Source organism: Heteronotia binoei, chromosome 21 (genome assembly GCF_032191835.1).
Source record: "Heteronotia binoei isolate CCM8104 ecotype False Entrance Well chromosome 21, APGP_CSIRO_Hbin_v1, whole genome shotgun sequence".
Lineage (NCBI taxonomy): Eukaryota > Metazoa > Chordata > Lepidosauria > Squamata > Gekkonidae > Heteronotia > Heteronotia binoei.
The window spans coordinates 100407244-100431901 of NC_083243.1; the positions used below are offsets into that span (position 1 = coordinate 100407244).

General features: G+C 43.1%; 1 protein-coding gene across 2 annotated transcripts in view; it reads right to left on the reverse strand.

The window, feature by feature from the left end:
- Nucleotides 1–24658, reverse strand: part of TSPAN18 (tetraspanin 18) — a 438254-nt gene that overhangs the window by 348577 nt on the left and 65019 nt on the right. The window contains exon 2 of one of the 2 annotated variants that reach the window (XM_060262263.1): nucleotides 7124–7223. The exons of the other annotated variant lie outside the window; for it this stretch is intronic. The gene's annotated coding sequence lies outside the window, so the exon portion shown is untranslated. The remainder of the gene's footprint in view (nucleotides 1–7123; nucleotides 7224–24658) is intronic. 2 annotated transcript variants of the gene reach the window in all.

The following is a 24658-nucleotide window of genomic DNA, read 5'->3' on the forward strand; positions in this document are numbered from 1 at the left end:
GGCTCCTTAGCTTAGAATGTTACAGATCTCCATAGAGATACCATTGAAGCTTCCTCCTGCTCTCCAGACCAACACATGGTTAATGGCCACCTCCTCAAGACCTCAGTTAAGAGTTCTGCCCGCACTGCTGGACTCAGCACAAAAGAGTCCTTCCTCCTTGCTCCCCTGAGTTTTATCACCTCTCTATTCCCCACCCACTGACCAGGTCAGGCCAGATCAACAAAGTTTTTCCTGAAGATCTTCAGGAGTTCCTTCCTGAAGTCTCTGTAGTAAGTAATACCTTCAAACCTATATCCCCTGCTTGAAGAGTTGGGGAGGGGGAGGCTGGACTCCCCATTATCTCTAGCTAGTTCTACTAGTATTTCCTAAGAGGTAGCTGAGGTGAGTCTGGAAAACTGTTGGCTGACTTCCTCATCCCTACCTGTTCTCTGCCCAGAAAAAAGGGGGAGGGGACTTTTTAAAACACAAAGTGAAAGTTTTGCTCATTTCAACCTAATTCCATAAAAAGCTTACATTTGTAAGTCTTTTCCCAAGTCAGATCTATCATTATAAAACTGGATTCCCATATGCCCTGTTCCAGTGAAAATTGTTTATGTAGGACATAATTAAGAAGTTAAAGCTTCCTCTTTCCCTCCCTCCTTTCTCAATAAGAGAAACATAAAGCCTCCACACCCTGTCATATTGACATGCTCTTTGTGGTGAAAGCAGCAGCCTGCCTAAACAGGATTACAATTATAACTTAAGCAAAACATTTCAGTGAAAAGCAGAAGAATTTTACAAGGGAGGAGCCAAACTCGCTTACTAGCTTGCTCGCTCACTCACTCACTCACTCACTCACTCACTCACTCACCCCTAACCAAAGACATGAGAATCCTGCTTGCCTCCTTGCCTGGTGTGTGACTGAGAAGTAATGATCAGAAGTGATTAACCAAACAGCAAAATGAAAAATGCATAAGGTTTAGATACATGCATTTTTCTAAAACAATCCATGTACCAAATCTATTTTTATGGATCATCTCACTATATCACATAGTGATACATCACACAGTGATACAGAGCCAGATATTACTATGTGGAATAGTCCTTGGACATACAGAGTAACTTCATAGTTGTCATCACTTTAGAAGGAAGCAACAGATGTTCTGCCAGTGTACAATGGACAGCCCCAGTAGATATGTCTATCTGGTGTAAGCCTCCAAGAGTATATAAACCTCATTCATTACAAGCTGTTTCTGAGCTAATTTCAAGGTATCATCTAAATTCAAGACAGTGATCTTTAAAGTTCTTTGGGAGATATATCCATGAGATGGGATCAACATCATAGATGTTGCTTTTTCAGAATGGAAGATTTGCCAACATGCAAGAGCAGTATTTTGAAGACATGCTGCATAGTTATGGGATTACATGACTTGAAAGGCTGTAATTAAAATATCTGTCTGTAATTAAAATATCCAGGTTTGAATCCCCACCATGACATTCATGGGGTGACCTTGGGCTGTCATGCAAACCCACTTCACAGGGTTGTTGTGAGGATACAATGGGGAGGGAGATAACTGTATATGCCATCCTGAGCTCCTTGGGGGAATGCTGGGGTAAAAATCTAGTAAATAAATCTCTCTCAGGATCCCCCTCCTAAAAATGTAACTTTCATTCACGATAGTCATTATTGTATTTCAAACTATTTCTCAACCAAAAATGGTTTTCAAACAGCCCGCAGTAACCAAAATCCAATAACAATGCTAATGCAGTTTGATACAAACTGTTCTTAAAAAAGGAGATTCTCAGCTCAGATGGATCTGGGTATGATGGAGGGATGACTGGCTGCTGCTTTACTCCCTCTGTATGTCACATCCACACAAGGGAAGGTGGCCCTCAGTTTGAAGCACAAGGGAGATTGCTTGGCTGCTTTGTCCCATTCACACTGGGCAATAAGTTTAGTCAGTGACACAACCTCTTATCATATGGTAGTGTGTATGGGGCTCTCATGTTCACCCAGCTATAAAAACCTCAGTTGTACTTCATCAGTATATCCTTTTGTCATATTCCAAATCACCTCACTACTCTCAAGCAGTGTAGGTTCTTACAGTTCAATTTCCAGTCAACAGAGAACACATAAACTTTATCAGAGCCACTGTACTGAATGCCTATGTAGATTGTGCAGCTTAAGATACCAAGGCCTCAGAAAAACTGTGCTAGTCACAGCAGAGATGGCAGTCTGAAAGACATTCCGGTCACAAAAGAGATACAGTACAGATAATTAATAATAATAATAATAATAAATTTATTTTTATATCCCGCCCTCCCCCGCCAAAGGCGGGCTCAGGGCGGCTTACAGACATGGCATTCCATGATTCAGATAAAACAATATACACAACAATTTAAATATAATCAGTTACATAAATAATTAAATAAAATAGATAAAATAGGTGCTATAAATACTATAAGTTATGATGTCCACAAGATGGCTAGGTAACTACACGTCAGTTTAGCCGGGTTCTATTTCAAAGGCAAGCTGGAAAAGAAATGTTTTGCAAGCCCTGCGGAATTGGTTCAGGTCCCGCAGGGCTCGCATCATCTCTGGAAGATGGTTCCACCATCGAGGGGCCATTACGGTGAAGGCTTGCTCCCTGGTAGTCTTCAGTCTAGCCTCTCTTGGCCCAGGGATTGTTAGCAGATTTTGAGAACTGGATCTTAGTGCTCTCTGGGGGATATATGGGGAGAGGCGGTCCCTTAGGTAGGCAGGTCCTCGGCCATATAGGGCTTTAAAGGTAATGACCAGCACTTTATAGCGAACACGGTACACAACCGGCAGCCAGTGCAGATCCCGCAGCCCAGGCCGCACGTGTTCCCACCGTGGTAGTCCCACTAGCAGCCTGGCCGCCGCGTTCTGGACTACCTGAAGTTTCCGTGTTCGGTATAAGGGCAGCCCCATGTAGAGGGCATTGCAGTAGTCTAGTCTCGAGGTGACCGTTGCGTGGATCACAGTTGCTAGGTCGCTGCGCTCCAAGAAGGGAGCCAACTGCCTCGCCCTCTTGAGATGGAAGAAGGCGGATCTAGCAGTGGCAGCTATCTGGGCCTCCATTGATAAGGAGGATTCCAGTAGCACTCCCAGGCTCTTGACTTTGCGCACTGGTATCAGTGGCGCACCGTCAAAAGTCGGTAGGGTAATCTCCCCTCCCGGTCCGCCGCGGCCCACGCAAAGGACCTCAGTCTTCGCCGGATTCAACTTCAGCCCGCTCAGCCTGAGCCAGTCAGCCACGGATTGCAACGCCCGGTCCAAATTTATAGGGACGTCGCCAGCCCGGCCGTCCATCAGTAGATAGAGCTGAGTGTCATCTGCATATTGATGACAACCCAGCCCATACCTCCGTACAATCTGGGCAAGGGGGCGCATGAAGATGTTAAACAACATCGGGGAGAGAACTGCCCCCTGAGGCACCCCACAATGAAGTGGGTGTCTCTGAGACAGCTCCCCCCCCAATTGCCACCCTTTGTCCCCGGCCTTCAAGAAAGGAGGAGAGGCACTGTAAGGCTAGCCCCCGAATTCCTGCGTCGGCGAGGCGGCGGGTCAGCAGCCGATGGTCGACCATATTGAACGCAGCCGATAGGTCTAGCAGCAGCAATACTGCCGAGCCGCCTCGGTCCAGTTGTCATTGGAGGTCATCCATGAGGGCGACCAGGACTGTTTCCGTCCCATGGCCCGGGCGGAAGCCGGACTGGCATGGGTCTAAGGTGGAAGCGTCCTCCAAAAAATCCTATAACTGCAGCGCCACCGCCATCTCAATAATTTTGCCCAAAAAGGGCAAATTTGAGACCGGTCGATAATGTGCCAATTCGGCCGGGTCTGATGAAACTTTTTTCAGGAGAGGGCGGACCAGTGCCTCTTTCAGGGGTGTTGGAAAAGCACCCTCTGAAAGAGATCGATTTATAATATCCCGTATAGGATATCTTAATTCCTCCTGGCAGGCTTTAATTAGCCAGGAGGGGCATGGGTCCAGATCACAAGTTGTGGATCGCGCAGTGCCAAGAATTCTGTTGACCTCCTCCAAGCTGAGCGGGTCGAAGCAATCCAGGGTTAAATCAGAAGACACGCATTGGGCCTCGAGTTCACTTACTGCGTCCAAATTGGCAGGGCAGTCGTGGCGGAGCGATTGGACCTTATCAGCAAAAAAATTCGCAAAAGCCTCACAGCCAATCTCCAATTCCTTAGCTTTTAAATTGCCCTGTGGCAATGTAGTAAGGTTCCGAATTATTCTAAATAATTGGGCCGGGCGCGAATTTGCAGATGCAATCTTAGCCGCAAAGTATGTCTTCTTTGCGGCCTTGACTGCCATCTCATAGGACTTCATAAACTTCCTATAAGATGTTCTAGTCGCTTCGTCACGAGTACGCCGCCACTGCCTCTCTAGCCGTCTAAGACCTTGTTTCAGCTGGCATAATTCTGGGGTATACCACGGAGCCAGCTTAGTCCGAGGTCGCAGAGGGCACCGAGGTGCGATCTCCTCGATGGCCTTAGAGAGCCGGCTATTCCAGGTCTCAATCAGGTCATCGAGGGAGTCACCAGAGGGCCAGGGGTCCCGCAGAGCCATCTGGAACCGTTCCGGGTCCATTTGGCTCCGCAGGCGAGCCATAATCAGCTCTTCGCTTAAACAGGTTTGGGGAGGCATATCTACACGGGCCTTGAGGGCGAAGTGATCCGACCATGGCACCGCCTCTGCGGTTATATCGCTCACTGCTACCCCAGCCGCAAAGATCAGGTCTAACATGTGTCCGGCCTGGTGAGTGGGGGTTACAACAAATTGAGAGAGTCCCAGTGTCGCCATGGAAGACACTAGGTCCGCCGCCTGACTAGAGGACGGGTCATCAGCATGGATGTTGAAGTCACCCAGGATTATCAACCTTGCGTGCTCCAGCGCCCAGCCTGTCGCCGCCTCAATCAGGGACGGTAAGGCGTTGGCTGGTGCGTTAGGCGTACGGTACACCAGCCAAATCGCCAACCCCTCTCCAACCTCCCAACCCAGACCGGCACATTCAATGCCCTCAATCTTTGGGGCCGGGAGCGCCCTGAAGGAGTAAGCCTCCCGTGCAAATAATGCCACTCCTCCCCCCCACCCGCTAGTCCGCGATTGGTGGAAGACTGAGTAACCTGGGGGAGCTGTTTGCGAGAGGGCCACTGTATCACCCTCACGGATCCAGGTCTCAGTCACGCAAGCCAGGTCCATGTTCTGTTCGAGCATAAACTCTCGAAGAGTTGAGGTCTTGTTGTTAATGGACCTGGCGTTGCATAACACCCATGACGGAGGCGGGTTACACCTGGTCCTACTACCTGTCACCCTTGGGATGGGACGCAGATTGGAGGGGGGCCGAGCACTAACATGTCTCTGTCCTCCTCCCTTATACCATCTGCTCCCACCGCCATATCTCCCCCTCCCCAGGAGCACTGGAATCCCTGAGCTGGCCATTTCTCATTGGCTGCAGCTGCTATATCGACCACTGTCAAGGCTGCTATCTAGTTGTTCTCACCTCACTCTGTTCCACTAGATCCTAAGTCCTAATCAACCCAAAAAACCCCGCCCAATTCCTTTAAATATATTTGATAAAATTAATTCCAATAGCAATCAATTTTTTTAAACTTTCTCCTTAATTTAAATCAATTTGCTAAAAATATTTATATAATCCAAACCAAATATATAATAATAAATAAATCAATGAGTTAATTGGTAGAAAAATTCATTTTAAACTAGTGGGTTACAGGGTGGAGTTAAACAATTATTAAAGTGCAATGTAATTGTATGAGGTAGCAGGCACCGGTAAGCTATAATGAAGTATTGCCAATAAAATACAGTTAGCATGGAGTAAAGTGCAAAGTGCAGAGTCCAGGGCAGAGTCAGGGGTGCCATATGAGTGCGCTAGATGGTTCCGGGGGGTCGCAGGCTCTGGGTGCAAGTCTCGCGGTTGGGGGCTTGTTCGGTGTATCTTGCGTAGGCTGGTGAGTCCGCGGTGAGTGAAGGCCCCCCTCGTGCTCCCCCGCCATGCCGTAGCCCTTCCCGTTTTATCTATAGGGACAACCAGTTCGTATGGAGCCCTATTTTGCCTATGCGGCCAGTTGTTATTTTTAAGCACCCAGGTCACCTGCATCTACTCCCGGCGTTGTCTGTGTCTGTATCTGTAGGCGCCTCGAGACTCTCCAGGGCATCTGCCCCTCCGACACTCCTCCCGTCGCTCCCAACGCATAAGCGTCGGGGGTCTTTCACTGTACTCGCCGCTGCTCTCCCCACTCCCCGGGTAAACGATTCTGGCAGCAGCGTCGGCTCTGCTCTCGGCTCCACTCCTCGCCCTGTCAGCAACTCCGGTCTCCAACAGGGCGTCAGTTACTCTCCCAATAGAGCGGGTTCTGCTCCGACCCAGCTCGGCACCGTGGACTCGGCGTCCGGGTGTTCAAGGTGTTCCGTGGCCGCTAGACCACCAGGCCGCCAGACCACGATGTTGCTTTCGCTCCCGGCCCGGGCGTCCACTTCGTTGCCGCGCTCGGCCGCCGTCCACGCCGCCTCCTCGGTTGTGCTCGCGGTCAGGTAGGCCAGCACGGACCCGCCCTCGGTTTGGCTTAGTTTGATGTTAGGGGTATTTCGCCGGCACCCTAGTTCTCCGTGAATCTCCAGCGTCTCGCCCCTCAGCAAGGGTCGGTACCAGCCTGTCCAGGTCTCTCGCTGGTGGTTAGCAAGCGGTAAGAACCCGGCTTTCGGGAGCTCTAGCACCTGAGCGCCTTCCTAGGTCGCCATCTTGCCCAAACAGCTCTTCCTGCAGAGGGCTAACTAATTCTAAAGAAGACCTTGTTGCCCTGAGCTGGATAGCCCAGGCAAGCCTGATCTCATCAGATTTCAGAAGCTAAATAGGGTTCACTCTGGCAAGTTCTTGGATGGGAGACTTTCTTGGAATATCAAGAGGTGGGAGATGGGGGCAGGCTTTATTCATCCATCCCCCCCTAAATATCCTCCAGGCCCCCAGTAGGGGTCATTCACCAGAGGTCACCATGACTTCCAGGTCATGCACATGTGCGTACACGCACATTTTAAAAATACAAAAAAAAATTAAAGACTTTGTTATCTAAATTAGCCAAACATACCTATTGTGTCCTGGTGCCGGTAATGATTACTCAGATCCTTCCTAGTCTTTTACCAAGTCCAATGGCCCTTTATCTTCTTTTTGCAGCTAATTTGTATGCACTAAAAAAAATAAAAGAAGAAAGGATAAGAGATTAGATAATTTCCCTAGTTTAAATAACTTATAATAGGTGCTTGCTTGCTCTCTTGCTCTGTCTCTCTCTCTCTTCCTGCTGTTGTAGCCTTCAATCAACAAACTTCCTAGACCGAGCCTTATTTGCAGCCCCTCTCATTTAATCAGATGCAGTTGGCATTTCCCTAGTGACAGTGATCAGATACTGGCAGACACTGAAAGGGAGACATACTGAAGGCATACTGAAATGAAGCTACTGACTTTCAAATCAGTTTGACATATGCTCGCCACAAAATTTGTTAAGGAAGTAGTGGTGATGGAGATCTCTAGTTCTTTCCCACCCCTTGTACCCAAAAGATCAGATGTCCTCTTCCCCTATTCCTAACACTCGACCCATTCTCTCCCCCACCTCACTTCCTGGGGTTGAAGACCCAGTTATACCAGGCTTAGCATTGTGTTGCAACACTAAGTTCTTTCCTCTCTTATACTGGGCTTGGAACAGCACTCAAAAGCCTATGGAGGAATCTGCTCCACAATGTTGCAGCAAAGCAGGCTTTGGTATGTCAATACAGGCCTGAGCTCAGGCAGGGTTGGAGAATAATTCTGTGAGGGCTAGAGACACAATCCAGAGAGCTATTGGAGGAGAGCAACATCTTCAGACAGAGCAAACAGAGTATACTTAACAAGACCTGATAGATTTTTTATCAGCAACAACAACAAAACATTTTGGAAATAAACATGAAAGACTGGTTGGGTGCAATGGAAGTGGCTTCACGGTGACCTAGTTTAGTACATCCTTCTTTTACAGACAGATCTCAGTCCTAGAATTTTAAAAGTATATTTAAGCACAGTAGAGCATCTTACTAATATAGCTGCACTGCAAAAGTCTGACAGTTCAATTCTATACAAAGTTCAATTCTGTACAAACTCTTAACAAAACTGTATGGTTGATCAGGCTCTTCCCCTCACCCATCTTCCCCACAATGTAGCTTCAGCCCCTTAGCCACTACCAATTTGGTCAACACCAAGCTGAGGAGTCGTGCTGGAATTGCACTGACAACAGTAATAGTGCATTATTCTGCTTATCCGATTTACAGCCCTCAAAACCACCAAGCCCACCAGTCAGAGAAACTTAAGGAATCTAAATGGCTAAGCATTTACAGACCTGACACAAATCATTTCTTCTGACTTCAGTTTGTCAATTTGCAGAATGTAATACATGCATTTCCAAAAATCACTAAAGGCACTAAACTTCAGCAAACAAACATGAAAAACACTGTAATCAAGCACAGATCAGACCTGGGAACCTAGGTGAATGTCATAACATTAACAAAATTGAAGTCTGCTATAGAAATAGTAATGCAAAATGCTGGATTTTCAAAATTTGTGGGGGTTAACCTCTCAGTACCAAATTCAGTTTTTAGAGGTACCAAGAATAACTGTGTTAAACATAATGTTGTCTGCCTGAAGCTCTTGAAGAGATTAGGTTATTAACAGCCAACTATAAAAAATTTAAATCCAATATTAATCCTAATCCCCATTGAACCAAATCTTCATTGTACAGGGAAAGCCAGGCACATATGAGTCTTCCCTGTGCTTCCATTCTGCTGTATGCTATAATCCACATCATAAGGGTTAGATACTAAACCTCTTGCATGTATGAGAAATAAATCCTGACTCTGGCTGCTGCAGTAATACAGGGATGAGAGGCAAAATGGAATCTGACTGTAGCAATCCTACTTTTAAAACAGCCATGGCAGGGCACAGAATAAGAAACAAGCAAGTTCCATTTCAAGGAAATGAATTGCTAGAGACATCAATCATGCTTTGAGGAAAGGTGGTAAATTAAGATAAACCACAAAGTCTAGCATTTCTCCTGTTCCCAAATAACCTGATTCCTCTGTAAAGTCATTACAATAACATAGCAAAAGACTGGTGATGGTTCTAGGAAGTACTAACTAGGATTTCCTAAAATTTGAAGACCAAGAGCTGATAGCTCAGACAGCTATCAAATTTACTAAATAAATATGATGGTTATTATTATCAGAGAAACACAGAGCACTGTAGAATCCATATGCAATACTCCAGTGGCACTAGTATTTTTATTATTATCAGAGAACTGCTAGCTGAAGAGGGGTCAAAAGCAATGTTCCTTATAAACTGCAGAGTCTTGTGAGCAAAAATTCTACTTTGTGAGCTATTGGTATTATAGTTGTGAGCTACTGGCATTAAAGTTGTAAGCTACTGAATCAATGATTGTATCCTGGGGTCATCCTTCCTGAACTAGGACAAAAATGTGTGAGCTGGAGGCTAAAAATCTGTGAGCTAGCTCACGCTAACTCAGCTTAGAGGGAACACTGGTCAAAAGGTGTCCTCTCCTATGCTCCTCATATTTGCTCCTTTCTTTTTACATTACAAACATAATTACCATTTTCGCACACAGCTCACCATGCAGTCACAATCCTGTTCCCTCCGCAGCGTCTGGTCAGATTTCCCACCATCTGCGCCGAAGTTACATGAAGTGCCGCAGCTTTTGAGTAGCAAATGTAAACCGCAAATGTCTCTATTTTTCTAGCCTATGTTCCTGAGAGCCAGTTTGGTGTAGTGGTTAAGTGCTCTTATCTGGGAGAACTAGGTTTGATTCCCCACTTCTCCACTTGCAGTTGCTGGAATGGCCTTGGGTCAGCCATAGCTCTCACTAGGGCTTTTTTTGAAATGGAACACACCGGAATGCCATTCCAGCTGCCTTCACCAGCGTTCCGGTTCCTCCAAGTGCCTGGGTAGCAGGCCGCACTCGGCTCTCACAGAGGCCTCCCAGTGCCCAGGTCACCTACTGTGTTTAGGGGGACCAAGCCGCACTTGTGCAGCAGCCTCCTGGTGTGGGGGTAGCTGACTGCACCCGCAGAGCCAAGCTGCACTCATGCAGCAGTCTCCCAGTGCCTGGGTCTCCTGCTGCATTTCGGCTGAGCCAAACTCCTGCAGCAGCCTCCTGGCACCTGGTTCGCTGGGCAGCTCTCAGGGGACCAAGCTGCACTTGCACAGAAGCCTCCTAGTGCCCGGGTCTCCTGCTGCACTTGGGGGCTGAGCTGCACTCGCGTAGAGTTTTCCCACCACCCAGGTCACCTGCTGCCCTCAGGGGGCCAAGCTGCATTTGTGCAGCGGCTTCTCTGTGCCCAAGTTACTGGCTGCACTCAGGGAGCTGAGCTGCACTCATGCAGCAGCCTCCCAGGACCCAAGTGGAGCACAATGCCATAAAGTCTGCCCTCCAAAGCATCCATTGTCTTCAGGGGAACTGATTTCTACAGTCTGGAGAGAAGCAGTAATTCTGGGGGAATCCCCAGATCCCACCTGGAGGTTGGCATCCCTATTTTCCCTCCTTCTGCATTACAGTTGCCAGCCCTGGGTTGGGAAATACCTGGAGATTTGGGGGGGAGGCTTGGGCAGGGGAGGGGCTGAATAAAGTGCCATACAGCCCACCCTCCAAAACAGCCATTTTCTTTAGGCTATGCAAAGATCAACTGGAGATCGCAAGGTGCCACCTGGAGGTTGGCAACTCTACCCTCACAGCACCTCTTTGCAGCTGAGACAGAAACAAAGCCTGCATAGGCTTAAAGCCTCTAAAGATAAGAGTGTTAGGTGAATTAGCAGATTTCCACCACCCCCCACCTCCCCCTTGAAATGCTGGGCTCCCTGCCGTTCACTCCCCCCTATTTTGAATTACCATAGATGGAGATCAAAGTATGAGTCCGGGGCACCTTTAAGACCAACAAAGCTTAATTCTCAATTTTTCTGTGGATCTGAAGAAGCATGCCTGCATACAAAATCTTATACCCAGAATTAAACTTTGCTGGTCTTAAAGGTGACCCTGGACTCTAACTTTGATCTACTGCTTTAGATCAACACAGCTACCCACCAAAATCTATTTCCATAGAGAAGTCACTTACACAGCTCCAGAGCCCTTCAGTCCTTCTGTTCAGGATAGAAAACCTATGCTTGTTGCCCTTGCTTTTAATTTATTTACCTTTATCACCTCCCTACCTAGGACTCAGATTGAGGGTTGCCAGCCTCCAGGTAGGTCCTGGAGATCTCAAAGAATTATAACTGATCTCCAGACAGATCTCCCCTGGAGAAAATGACTGCTTTAGAGAGTGGAGTATGTGGCACTGTATCCCTCTGAGGTAGCTCCCCACCACAAATCTTGCCTTCCCCAGTCTCCATCACCCCCCAAAAATTTCCAGGGATTTCCCAACCCAGAACTGACAACCCTGATACCGTAACTACCAGGGCTTTTTTTTTAAGCAGAGGAACACAGCTCCTGCTGGCTTGGTGCCAGGGGGTGTGGCCTAATATGCAAATGAGTTCCTGCTGTGCTTTTTCTACCAAAAAAGCCCTGGCTCTCACAGAGCTGTCCTTGAAAGGGCAGCTTCTGTGACAGCTCTCTCAGACCCATCAACCTCAGGGTGTCTGTTGTGGGGGAGGAAGGTAAGGAGCTGCTCTGAGACTCTGAGTGAAAGGTGGGGTATAAATCCAGTTTCTTCTTCTTCTGTAATGTGTGATTTCTCTTGTATGCTTATGTTTTCTTGAATAAAACAATTTTCTTTAGATTTAAAACTCTCTTTACTTATAAGGGTTCCTGGGAAATACTGACTCTGGTATACATAGGTTATCAACCCTGTACTATTTATGCCATATTGCCTAATTAACTAAAATTCCCCAAATTTCATTGAAAAAGGCATTTTGGCTAACACCTTCTAGTAAGCTGCTCATTTTGCAAGCTCATAAGCAGATATTTTTCTACGCACACACACATACACACACACACACATTTTAGATAAATACTGCCTCATAGCATGATGTGGAGCTTGGCAACATTTTAAATGAACTTTACTTCTGCCAGCCTGTTAAAACCATCTTGCAATTCACAGCTTTCCTGTATACCTAACAAGTAGCCACTATCCTAAGCAGGCAGCTGAGAAGAGGGGGGAATATACCCTTCTTCTGCCACTATATCCTTATTTGAACTATACTTTTTCCGATTAAAACAATTTTTATTTGTAACATATGGCAATAAATCTATAGCTATATCTTACATCTTTTTTTAAAAAAAGATTATCTACCCCATATATTACTTTCCACCCACCTCTCCACCGTTACTTGACCCCCACCAGTGTTATTTACTTAAAGAAAACAAATATTAAAGGTACCCTTAACTATTAAAATAAAAATTATATTCTTCTTCTTTTTAAAACTTAGTCATTATCAAAAATTGTCCAATGTCCTTTTATTTTCCATTCTTTTTCTACATATCTTCTAAACTTCTTCCACTCCGTCTTAAAAACTTCTAAATCATAGTCTCTTAATGTTCTTGTTAATTTGTCCATTTCACTCCATGTCATAACTTTTATAATCCAATCCCATTTCTCTGGTCTTTTTCTTGCTTCCACAACTGCGCATACAATGTCCTAGCAGCTGAAAGCAAGTACCAAATTAAAGTTCTATCTTCTTTTGGAAATTTTTCCATTTGTAATCCCAGTAAGAAAGTCTCTGCAACTTTTACTATTTCATATCCCAATATCCTAGAAATTTCTTGTTGAATCATTTGCCAATACAGCTTTGCTTTTTTACAAGTCCACCACATATGGTAGAAAGAACCTTCATGCTTTCTACATTTCCAACATCTGTCTGGCATCTTGTTATTCATCTTTGCTAATTTTTTAGGAGTCATATACCATATATACATCATCTTAAAACAATTTTCTTTAATGTTTTGACATGTTAAAAGTTTCATAAAGTTCTTCCACAAATATTCCCAAGTTTCCATCTGTATTTCTTTATTTACATTAATTGCCCATTTGATCATTTGAGATTTCACTACTTCATCTTCTGTAGATCATAGCAGAAGTAATTTATATACTTTTGAGATTAATTTATCATTATCTCCAAGCAGAACTTTTTCCATTCCTGTTTGCTCTTTTCTTATTCCTTCAGTTTTAATGTCATTGTCCACCAAGCTCTTTACTTGTTGCATTTGAAACCAATAATTCAACTCTTCAGCAGTTTTCAGTTCTATCTTGCCACTTTGTATTTTTAATAATTGATTATATGACAGCCACTTTTCTTCACCTGTCTCAACTGTTATTTTTATCACTTCGGCTGGCACTATCCAAAATGGTTTTCTCTCATCTCCATATTTCTTGTATTTTATCCACGTATTTAATAAGTTACTTCTTATATAATGGTGAGAGAAAGAACCGTCCATCTTCTTTTTTCCATAATACAAATATGCGTGCCAGCCAAACTTAAAAGTATTTTATTTAACAACGTTATCCATTCTTTCATCCACACTAAACAAACTGCTTCATGATATAATTTTAAATCTGGTAATTGAAATCCGCCTCTCTTTTGCATCTGTCAAAATTTTCATTTTGATCCTTGGTTTCTTCCCAGCCCACACACAAATTCTGAAATTTTTCTTCGCCATTTATCAAATTGTTTGCCATCCTTCACAATAGGAATAGTTCGAAACAGATACATTATTCTTGGTAGAATATTCATTTTAATTGCAGCTATTCTACCTAACAATGACAAGTTAAGCTTGTTCCATTTTAACATATCTTCATCCATTTTACGCCACAGCTTCTCATAATTATTTTTAAACAGATCAATATTTTTCATTGTTATCTCCACCCCTAGGTACTTTACCTTAGAAGTGACTTCACAGCCCGTTAGTCTCTGTAATTCTTGTTGCTTATTCAACCGCATATTTTTACACAGAATTTTTGATTTTTCTCTATTAATACAAAGTCCTGCCAACTCCCCATATTCTTGTATTTTAGCTAACAGCAAAGGTGTAACTTGTATGGGGTTTTCATTTATGAACATTATATCATCAGCAAAAGCTCTGTATTTATAAGTAAGTCCTTTTATTCTTAAACCTTCTATATCTTTTTCTTCTTGGATCTGCATCAATAATATTTCAAGAGTCATTATAAACAACAATGGTGAAAGCGGACATCCTTGTCTAGTACCTTTGCTAATTTTCATATCTTCTGTAAAATCTGCATTTATACACAACCTTGCACTTTGTTCCGAATATATTGCTTTTATCATTCTTATAAAACATTCTCCCATCTCCATTTTTTCCATTACTGCAAACATAAAGTCCCAATTTAAATTGTCAAATGCTTTCTCTGCAAAGAATAATGCTACTTCTTTTTCTGGATGTCTTTCATAGTATTCTACAATATTTACAACAGTTCTAATATTATCTCTTATTTGTCTTTTGGGAAGAAACCCTGCTTGATCTTCCTTTATGAAGTTTATCAAATGTTATATAAGCCGTTCTGCCAAGATTCTTGTAAATATTTTATAGTCATTGTTTAGTAGCAAAATTGGTCTATAATTTTTTTACATTTGTGACATCTCTATCTTCCTTAGGTATCAACGAAATGACAGCTTCTTTCCATGTGTTTGGTACATTTCCCTTTATTCTTATCGTATTCATCAACCTCTGCAGTTTTGGTATTAATTCATCTTTAAAAAATTTAAAATATTTAGCTGTATATACATCTGGCCCAGGTGCTTTTCAATTTTTCATTGCATTAATTGCTGCTTCAATTTCTATTTTTTCAAAACTTTTTGCATATTTTCAGTTAAGCGCTCTATTTTTATCTTTTGTAAAGACTCATCTATCTTCTCTTTCTTTATTTTAGTACCTTTAAACAATTTGGCATAGTACTTAAAAAACTCTCTTTTTATTCCTTCTTGAGTAACCACTTCTCTTCCATCCACCACAACTCTATTGATAATTCTATTTTCTCTCTTTTTCTTCAATTGCCAAGCCAAATATTTTCCCGGTTTATTTGCTCCCTCAAAGGATTTCTGCTGAAGTCTTTTCAAATTCCATTCCACTTCTTTTTTAACAAATATCTCAGTTGAGTTTGTTACATTGTAATTTTCCTTAAGATTTTCTTTTTCCCTGGTCTTTTTCTCAGCTCCCCTTCCTTTTTTCTTTATTTCATTTTGAATGTCCAATAACTATTTTTCTTTCATTCTCTTATCTTTATTATTCAAAGTAATCAACACTCCTCTCATTACTGCTTTATAAGCATCCCAGACCTTCTGAAAATCAATATCCTCTGTATCATTCATTTGGAAAAAAGCTTTAGTTTCGTTTTCTAGGTATGTCACTGTTTCTTTATTCTGTAGCAAATCTTCATTCAATCTCCATCTTCTCAATTTCTTGGACAATTTTGTAATCCACATTATTGGGTTATGATCAGCCCCAATTTTAGGTAAAATCTCTATCTTCCTTGTTATAAGACCTAAATCTTTAGTTCCCCACAGCATGTCAATTCTAAAAAAAGTTATATGTCTTGCCGAAAAAAAAGTATAGTCCCACACTTCAGGGTTAAACTTCCTCCATATATCTTCAAGATTCTCTTGCTTAACCAATTCAAAAAAAGACCTTGGCAATTTTCCTTCTTTACTATTATTTTTTTTCCCTCCAGACCTATCCAATGAGTTCTTAACTGTTCCATTAAAGTCTCCCATTATTAAAACTTGGTCATAAGTCAGTTCATCAAGCTGTTGTGTGAGGTCTTTTAAAAAAAGCATCCTTTGCACCATTAGGCGTATATAATCCCAATAACAACGATTTTTTCCCATTTAACATTGTCTCTACTGCTACAAATCTTCCATCTTTATCTTTAAACACTAATTTTGGCTCCAATTCTTGTTTAATATAAAAAACCATTCCCCTTTTCTTCTGTTCAGCCAATGAAAAAAATTCCACTCCCAATTGTTTGTTCCATAAAAATTTATAATCCTTTTGCTCAATATGCACTTCTTGCAGACAAATTATCTTACAGTTTTGTTTCTTAATACAGTGAAATATTGCCCTTCTTTTTTTGTGGAGAATTTAGTCCATTTACATTCCAAGACAATAATTTATAATCCATCATGGTGCAAATTCTTTATTTTCTTCAAAAAATCTACGCATATCCTGTGCATTTGTAATTGTGATTCTTTTTCCCTGGAGTTCTCTGTTTCCTTTCTGAGATCTTCCATATCTTTTTTAATCTCTGCAATAATTTCTGTTTTCGACTCATTTATCATCTCTCTCACCCCTCTCATCATTCTGGTCTCCATAGCCTCTAATTGATCTTGCATTTTTTCCAAGGAAGCAGCCCTTGTTCGGGGCTGCTTGTGTTCAGACATTTAAGAGTACCAAAAAGTTTTTTCTCACAGATTTCGAATTTAACTGTCAGATTCAAAAGATTAGAACTTGCTGTTTATAACAAACCTAATTTCACCGTCCTCGGAGCTTCCTTGACTAAGATATTAATTTTTAAAACTTTTAAACCTTTAAAAAAGAATGAAATTTTTGACCTCACCAAATTTCAATTTGACTATCAGGTTCAAAAGAGTAGGACTTGCCCTTTATAACAAGCCCAATTTCACTGTCCTCGGAGCTCCCAAAGTCAAGATATTTATTTTTAAAGTTTTTAAATCTTCCAAAATGGCGGTCGCAACTTCTTACTGCTCCTTGCAATTTTTTTTCCCTTTTAAAAAATTTCCAAGGACCACACAAATAATATAACCAATAGTATTTATCTTCTTACCTTCTTTTCACTTAATTCCCACAGTTTTTAATGTCCCGAATTCATTTAAAATATTATTTTTATTTAGTTCTCCCAGCAATGGCCACCGATGTTTCTCAATGATATATATTCCTAGAGTAGGTTTTCTTTCCACTACTTCCTGCTTTTGTTGCCATGTAATCACATTCACACTAGAAAGGAGATCTCACGATGCTTTGACGTATTTCCTGCCTTGCTCAGATGTGCTGCAGGTCTATGCCAATATGACGATGTGCTTTTTTCTTCCAAAACCGCAAGTAGACATAACAATAAATTCTTTTCCGCTTTTTAGCAGTTTTTAACACTGTCCATTATATTTGTAAAGTCCAAATTTCACCTTTCTTCCCTCTTCTTCCAAGCTCTCTGAATTTCCTTTTCCCACCTTTTAACTTTGTCTCTTTAAGCTATAAATAGTCCCAGAATGAAAAACAATTATCTGTACCTTTTCTTCCAATTGTCCAAGTTTCCACTGGTTTTGCAAAGCTTTAAATGTTTAGCAATGTCCAAGAAGGTTAGGATCCTGTTGAGTTTTTGTCAAATAAATGACTCTGAGAACTTCTGCAGATGATGAATATGCAACTCTTCCCTGAGACCCCTCAAAGCCTCAAAGAAGCCCCTCCCCCCCGGGACTCCCTTTTAGCCAAGGTAAATATCAAATTTTCCTGAGCATATATCTTGGACTAATCTCTAACTAAGAAAAGTAGGCAGTAGGCATTAATTTGTCTTCCACTACCCCGAACAGAAGTTCCAGCCTGCTCCCGATGTGAGAAGCAGTTCAGCTTGGCATTTTCCTCCCTCGGAAGTCCCCTTATTTGAACTATACTTACATGCATACTCTGGATGCTGTTGACTCTGTTCTGACAGTATTCCACAGATATCTAAAGGAGAGACTATGATGTACTGCTCAGTCCTTAATTCAGCCTCCCACATGTACATCCAAAACTGATGCAATATCAGCAATATAGTCTAAACCAGTGCACCTTCTAAGTTGTAGAGTCTTGTGAGAAAAATTCTACTTCATGAGCTACTGGCATTAAGTTGTGAGCTACTGCATAAATTAGTTTGCTCTGTGGCCATCCTTTCTGAGCTAAAAAAGTGTGAGCTGCAGGCAAGTTACTGTGAGCTAGCTCACACTAACTTAGCTTAGAGGGAACACTGGTCTAAACCCAACAGTTTGAACTGAGATAGGACTGTATTATTAAATGTTCATGTATCAGATATCGGAGTCAATTAATAACCATGTAGGAAGGAAGGCTGGCCCTAACCTGGATAACCCAGGCTAGACTGAGCTTATCAGTACTGCAGTGGTGGCCAATGGTAGCTCTCCAGATTTTTTTTGCCTACAACTCTCATCAGCCCCAGCCATTGGCCATGCTGGCTGGGGCTGATGGGAGTTGTAGGCAAAAAACATCTGGAGAGCTACCGTTGGCCACCCCTGAGTACTGGATAGGAGATCACCAAGGAAATCCGGACTTGCTACATAGAGGCATACAATGGCAAACCTTGCCTTGAAAATGCCTCTTGCCTTGAAAACCCTATGGGATCACCATAAGTCAGCTGCAAGTTGACAGAAAAAAATTATTTCTGAAAATTTCAATATACATGTGATTTCAGTCTAAATCTTAAACAACATCTTCCCAATGACACAAATCAATTCAGCAATGGAATTTACTGTCCTGCAATGGTAGCTATTTATAATTCACCATATTTCTAGGCTCAGAGCATACACAGTTTCCTTATTTTATAACATTTTTGCGATAACCAATACAGCAAGGGCCTTCCACACTCATTTTATATGTAAGAGTTAAATCAATAAAAGGTTACAACTTGTTTTATTAGGAATAAGGTGTGGGGAAAACAGTTCAGGGGTGTCAAACTCATTTGTTATGAGGACCGGATCTGACGTAAATGAGACCTCATCGAGTTGGGCCATGTGTGTCATAAAATGTACTAAAATGTAATGCCAGGAAGTGAAATACATTTTATAAAGGACACAGATAAACACAATTAAAGATTTCTTTTTTAAAAAAAACCTTAAAACGTGCTTAAAAGATTAGCACCCTTGCAATATTTTGTTTATTTAATAGTTTCAGATAACACCTCTTGCTCTGAATTGTTGCATCAAAATCTGGAGACAATGTCTGTGCTGTAGCAATCTGTTCAGCTGTGTGTCTGTAAGTTGCAAACCTACTTTTGATTTATTGACATTCATTACAGAAATCTCATGGTCAATGCTTTGAGCCTAAGACCCAGGGGAAAACATTAAATGGCTAGGCATTACGAGCTTTTGTACATAAGCTGCTTCATGTGCTGGTCAGCCAATGGAGAAAACAAAAGTTTTGCTCTGTAGCTCCTGTGTGATTGAGCAAGCTTGGAAGAGCAAGCTGTAACACAGAAGGAAGCAAGAGAGAGAGAAGGAAGCAAGAGAGAGAGAAGGAAGCAGATGACAGTGAGTTGCTTGCGGGTCTGATAGGAGCCCTCTTGGGCCACGTGTTTGACATCTCTGTATAGAGAATGTGCATCAAGGCAGTCATTTTCTGTAGGGGAAATAATCTGACTTCAGCTTTCCATTTCCTCCCCCCCCTCCCTGCAAACTCTACCTAGGAAAAATAGTCTTTCTCCACAGTGGGGACCAAACAGGAGCAACCTCAGTAGGGTATAATGACACAGAGTCCACCCTGCTAAGCAGCCATTTTCTCTAGGGGAGCTGATCTCTGCCAATTACATAAACACTAGTAATTCTGATATCCAGCCCTCACCTGGAGATTGGCAACAATGGTTCCCCAGGAGGAAACATCTGGTTTAAAGGTGGAATCTATGGCATTGTACCTGTCTGAGGTCCCACTCCTCCTCAAACCCCACCCTCTCCAGGCTTCACCCCTCAAATATCCAGGAATTTCTCAACCTGGAGTTGGCAACCCTACCTCCTTCCCAAACCATCAGTTGACCTTCATCTGCCCTCTGACTTCAGCTTTCCATCTCCTTCTCCCTCCCTGTAACCTCTACCTAGGAAAAGTACAGTCTTTCTCCACAGTGAGGACCAAAGCAGCTTACATCATTCTCTTCTCCCCCTTCTGATATGCACATCACCCCTGTGAGGTAAATTAGGCTGAAAGTCTGTGACTGGTCCAAAATCACCCAGTGAGGTTTCACAGCAAGAACATGGGTCTGACAGACCCTGCTCTTAAGTGCTAACTCCTATGCCACAATAGCATGGGGTAACCAACCTCCAGGTAGAACCTGAAGATCTCCTGGGATCACAACTGAACTCCAGACAACAGATCTCTCCCCCCCTGGAGAAAATAACTGCTTTGGAGGGTGGACTCCATGGCATTATATTCAGCTGAGGCCTCTCTCATTACTGACAGAACCAAGCTTGCTTGCCTAGCAACAGCCTCTGTCTAGCAGCTTCTCCAGTGGCCCAATCCTCATCTGTCCTGGGGCGAGGCTAAGGCGAGTGACAGGAAAGAGGTAGCTACCATGGCATCTGAGGAAATGTTCCTGGCAGGGTCAGGCCTTGCCACCTAGTTGCATTACCACCTTTGTTCCTGTCTCTTCACCATCTCCCCGCTACCACTGCCTACTTTCTCGATAAGATAATATACATCCATGAGGATAACCTGCATGACCGTCACATTGTTCTTCCTGGCAACTTAAATCTGCTGGAGGAAGGATGATGGCTGACTTAGTCCAAGACATAGTTAATGCCTCCTTGAGAGAGGAGGTAGTTGCCCCAGACTTGAAATAGGTGGCGGTGTGTTCACTACTGATGAAGCCTGCCCTGCACCCAGGAGATTTCAATAACTGTTGAGCAGTCTCAAACATCCCATTATTGAGTACAGCAACTGAATAAGTGGTGGCTGAAAAACTTCAGGTTTTCCTGGATGAATTGATTTGACCCTTCCCAATCTGGCTTGAGGCCTGCATTTAGCAATGAAATTGCCTTGATGGCCTGGTGGATAACCTTTACTGGAAAATTGATAGAGAAAGAATGACTGTAATGATTGGAATTTATATATGTGTGTTCCTTTAATTGTTGGTAAACTGGGGTGTGAAAGAGGAGGAATGAGTGAGTGAAGTGAATGATTGGTTCGTAACTGAGAGAGTGTGGGTTGTGCTAAGAATGTGTGTGTTTGTGTGTGTGAGAGAGAGAGGGGTATCAGCAGTTTACTGTCAGCAGAGTGACAGCAGTTAACTGTCAGTTGTCAATCAGCAGTCTACAATCTGAGAAGCAGATTTCTGATTAGAATCCCATACTAGTGCTGTGAAAGGCATTAAGATTCTAGGGAAGAAAAGTAGAATACTTTAGAGCAGCGGTCCCCGACCACTGGTACCGGTCCGTGGCCCATCAAAAACTGGGCTGCCAGCTGAGCTGCCTGCCCCCCCACAGTGCCCCACAGCCTCCCGCCCCCTCCCCATGCCGCCTCCTCCCCCTCCCAGCTGATCCACGGGGGAAACCAGCAGCAGCGAGTGACCACTGAACAAGCCGCGCTGCCTTTGCCTCCGGAGGCAGTGCCGCTTATTTAGCAGATTGCTCACCGCTGCTGCTGCAGTGGGGGAGGGGAGGTGAGCTTTTAAAGAGCCAGGAAGACGCTTCCCCTGTCTTAACATCATAAACACGAAGGGGGGAGGAGGCGATGCAGGAGGAGGAGGGGGTGGGGGTGAGCCTGCGCGGTGCGGAGGCCAAATTCAGTCCCCCCCACCCTGCATTTCCCCCACCCTGCCGGTCCCTGGTGCCAAAAAGGTTGACGACTACTGCTTTAGAGGACATATTAGAGGCTAAATAGAGAGCTAAAACCTAATAATGTCACAGTATTATAGGAGTATGAGAGAGAAACTGTCAGAAAGTTGAGTTAGGAAGAGAAAGGAGGATTTGAGAATGAAGTGAAAGAGTGATGTCTCAGTCATAAGTTACTATTATTCACTGGAGAACTGAGCTATAAACAGCTTGAAACCAATATGCTTATTGTACAAATAAAGTTTTATTTTGTTTTATATTAACCTGGAGTCCTATGATATATCCTAGTCCAATGAAGAAACCTTACAGCTTGGGGATAATTCAGTTGGGAATGCTAAATAAAGTGTTTGGAATTCCTGGTGGCAGCATTACATACGTTAAGAGGGAAGTCATGACAGTGACCTTGTTTCTCCTCTCAGTGGTTTTCGGTACCATCAATCATGGTATCTTTCTGGACTGCCTATCTGGACTGGGATTGGGATGCACCATTCTGCAATGGTTTCAGTACCACCTGCAGGATAGGTTTCAGAAGATGATACTGGGGGACTGCTGCTCAGCCCCTTGGGTTTTGTTGCATAAGGTCCTGGAAGGTTCCATCTTCTCCCCATGCTCTTTAACATCTACATGAAATTGTTGAGTGAGGTTGTCCAGAGATTTGAGCTGGAGGATGACACTCAGCTCTATCTCATTCTTCCAGCTGATTCCAGGAAAACTATAGAAATGCTAAACGAGTGCATAGAGACAGTTTTGGAGTGGATGTGGGCTAATTCACTGAAGCATAAGCCTAACAAGATGTAACTGCTTTTGATGAGTGGAAGATCTGACCCAGGATTTATGGTTTCACTCATTCTGGATGGGGCTGCCCTCCTTTCAAAGGAATAGTTATGTGGTTTGAGAATGCTCTTGGAATCAGACCTATTGCTAAATACGCAGGTGGCAACTGTAGCCAGTAGTACCTTTTACCAGCTTCAACTGGTTAGCCAATTGAGTGCATGCCCTCATTATAGGGTTGGTACAAACAAAGACTAATTGAATAGTGCCAGTATGGTACTCCATAGTACAATATGGTACTCCAAAATTATAACTAAAACTTCATATATTTGCAATTCTCATTCATGCTTTCATGAATTCATGGCTTGCACAGCCATGACCTTACACGAAGTCCACAATGCAATGACATAACACGGAAGTGACATCATCATGCCATGGACGTAATGTGGCATTGCACTGGTAATTTAGGCAAAACACAATTATGGTAATATCCTGCACTTAGTCAATACAAACAATATATCTGTTGGGTTAACAAATTGTACATGTCTTACAGTAATTTGTTCATTTACACTAAAGTCCATCATTTCTGAATATCCAATACGATCGAAGAAAATCCAGACAAAGACTCCAGAATGTGCTCTTCGTTTCATATAATCTTTTTCTAATAATGGACTCCAAGTGTTACTCCTCTCGATGCCAAATTTGGACACATATGCCCACATGTGTCTACTTCTCTTAACTGCTCTATATTGTAGATACTACACAAACAATTCTATATTACCTGCTGATTGACTCAGTCCTCATTTCACAGATGTCAGCTGAGTGTCTTGGATCAAACTGAATATTCAGAAATCAACTACACAGTTTGAAGAACTTTATTTCCTGAATGAATTATTGATTTTTTTGTATGGATAGTTGGTTCAAGGTTAATGATGGACTTTAGTGTAAATGAATGAATTATTGTAAGACATGTACAATTTGTTAACCCAACAGATATATTGTTTGTATTGACTAAGTGCAGGATACTACCATAATTTTGAAGTATATAAAAAAAGAATGAATAAGAATTGCAAATATATGAAGTTTTAGTTATAATTTTTGTAGTAGTGTACTGGCATGGTTCCATTGGTCTTTGTACTTACTCTTACTCTACCTCCTTTTTCTGAGTGCTCATGACAGGGTTGCCAGCCCCCAGGTAGGAGCAGGGAATCCTTTGATCTTGCAGGCTCTTGCCCACCACCAGCCAGCTGGCTGGCGGGGAGAACCCCTCCCCAACAGCCATGACCTTGCACAAAATCCTCAATGTGATGACATCACACAGAAGTGACATCATCATGCCAGGGACGTCATGTGGCATTACTCTGATATTTTAGGCAAAACACCAGAGCATTGCTATGTGACATCCCTGGTGTGATGACACCATTCCCATGTGACATCATCACATTGTATGCAATGATGTCACCCCACCCACTCCACTCTCAGAAAGCTCCCTCCCACCTTCTGCCAGTGGCAGCAAAGTACCTTGCAACCCTACCTCATTGTTGTTGTTCAGTTGCACAGTCGAGTCTGACTATTTGCAACCTCATAGACAAAGTCACACCAGGCCCTCCTGTCTTCTACCATCCTCCGAAGTCTGCTCAAATTCGTGTTAGTTACATCAGTAACACTGTCCAGCCATCTCATCTTTTGCCGTCCCCTTCTTCTTTTGCCTTCTGTCTTTTCCAGCATCAGGATCTTCTCCAGAGTGCTCCCTTCTCATTTGGTGGCCAAAGTATTTGAACTTCAGCTTCAGTATCTGACCTTCCAGGGAACAGTCAGGGTTGATTTCCCTTAGGACTGACTGATTTGATCTTCTTGCAGTCCAAGGGACTCTCAAGAGTCTTCTCCAGCACCACATCTCAAAAGCATCTATTCTTCTGTGCTCGGCCTTTCTTATGGCCTACCTCATTACACCAGATTATATTACTACAATGAGCCCTACATGTGGCTGACCCTGAAAAAGTTATCAGAAACTTCAATAGGTGCGGAATTCTGCAGTCAGGATGTTGTAGGGACCATATCACCAGCCTTCACCCTTCTACACTGATTCTCAACCTGTTTCTGGGAACAATTAAAGGTACACTGCTGGCATTGTCCTTTAAAACTCTATATGGTTTGGGACCAACATACCTGAAGAACCACTTGCTCACTTATGAACTTATCCTTTGAGGCCCTGCATTGGGTGCTCCCACCATCTGAGATTAGGTGGGTGGCAACCTGGGAGAGGGCCTTCTTA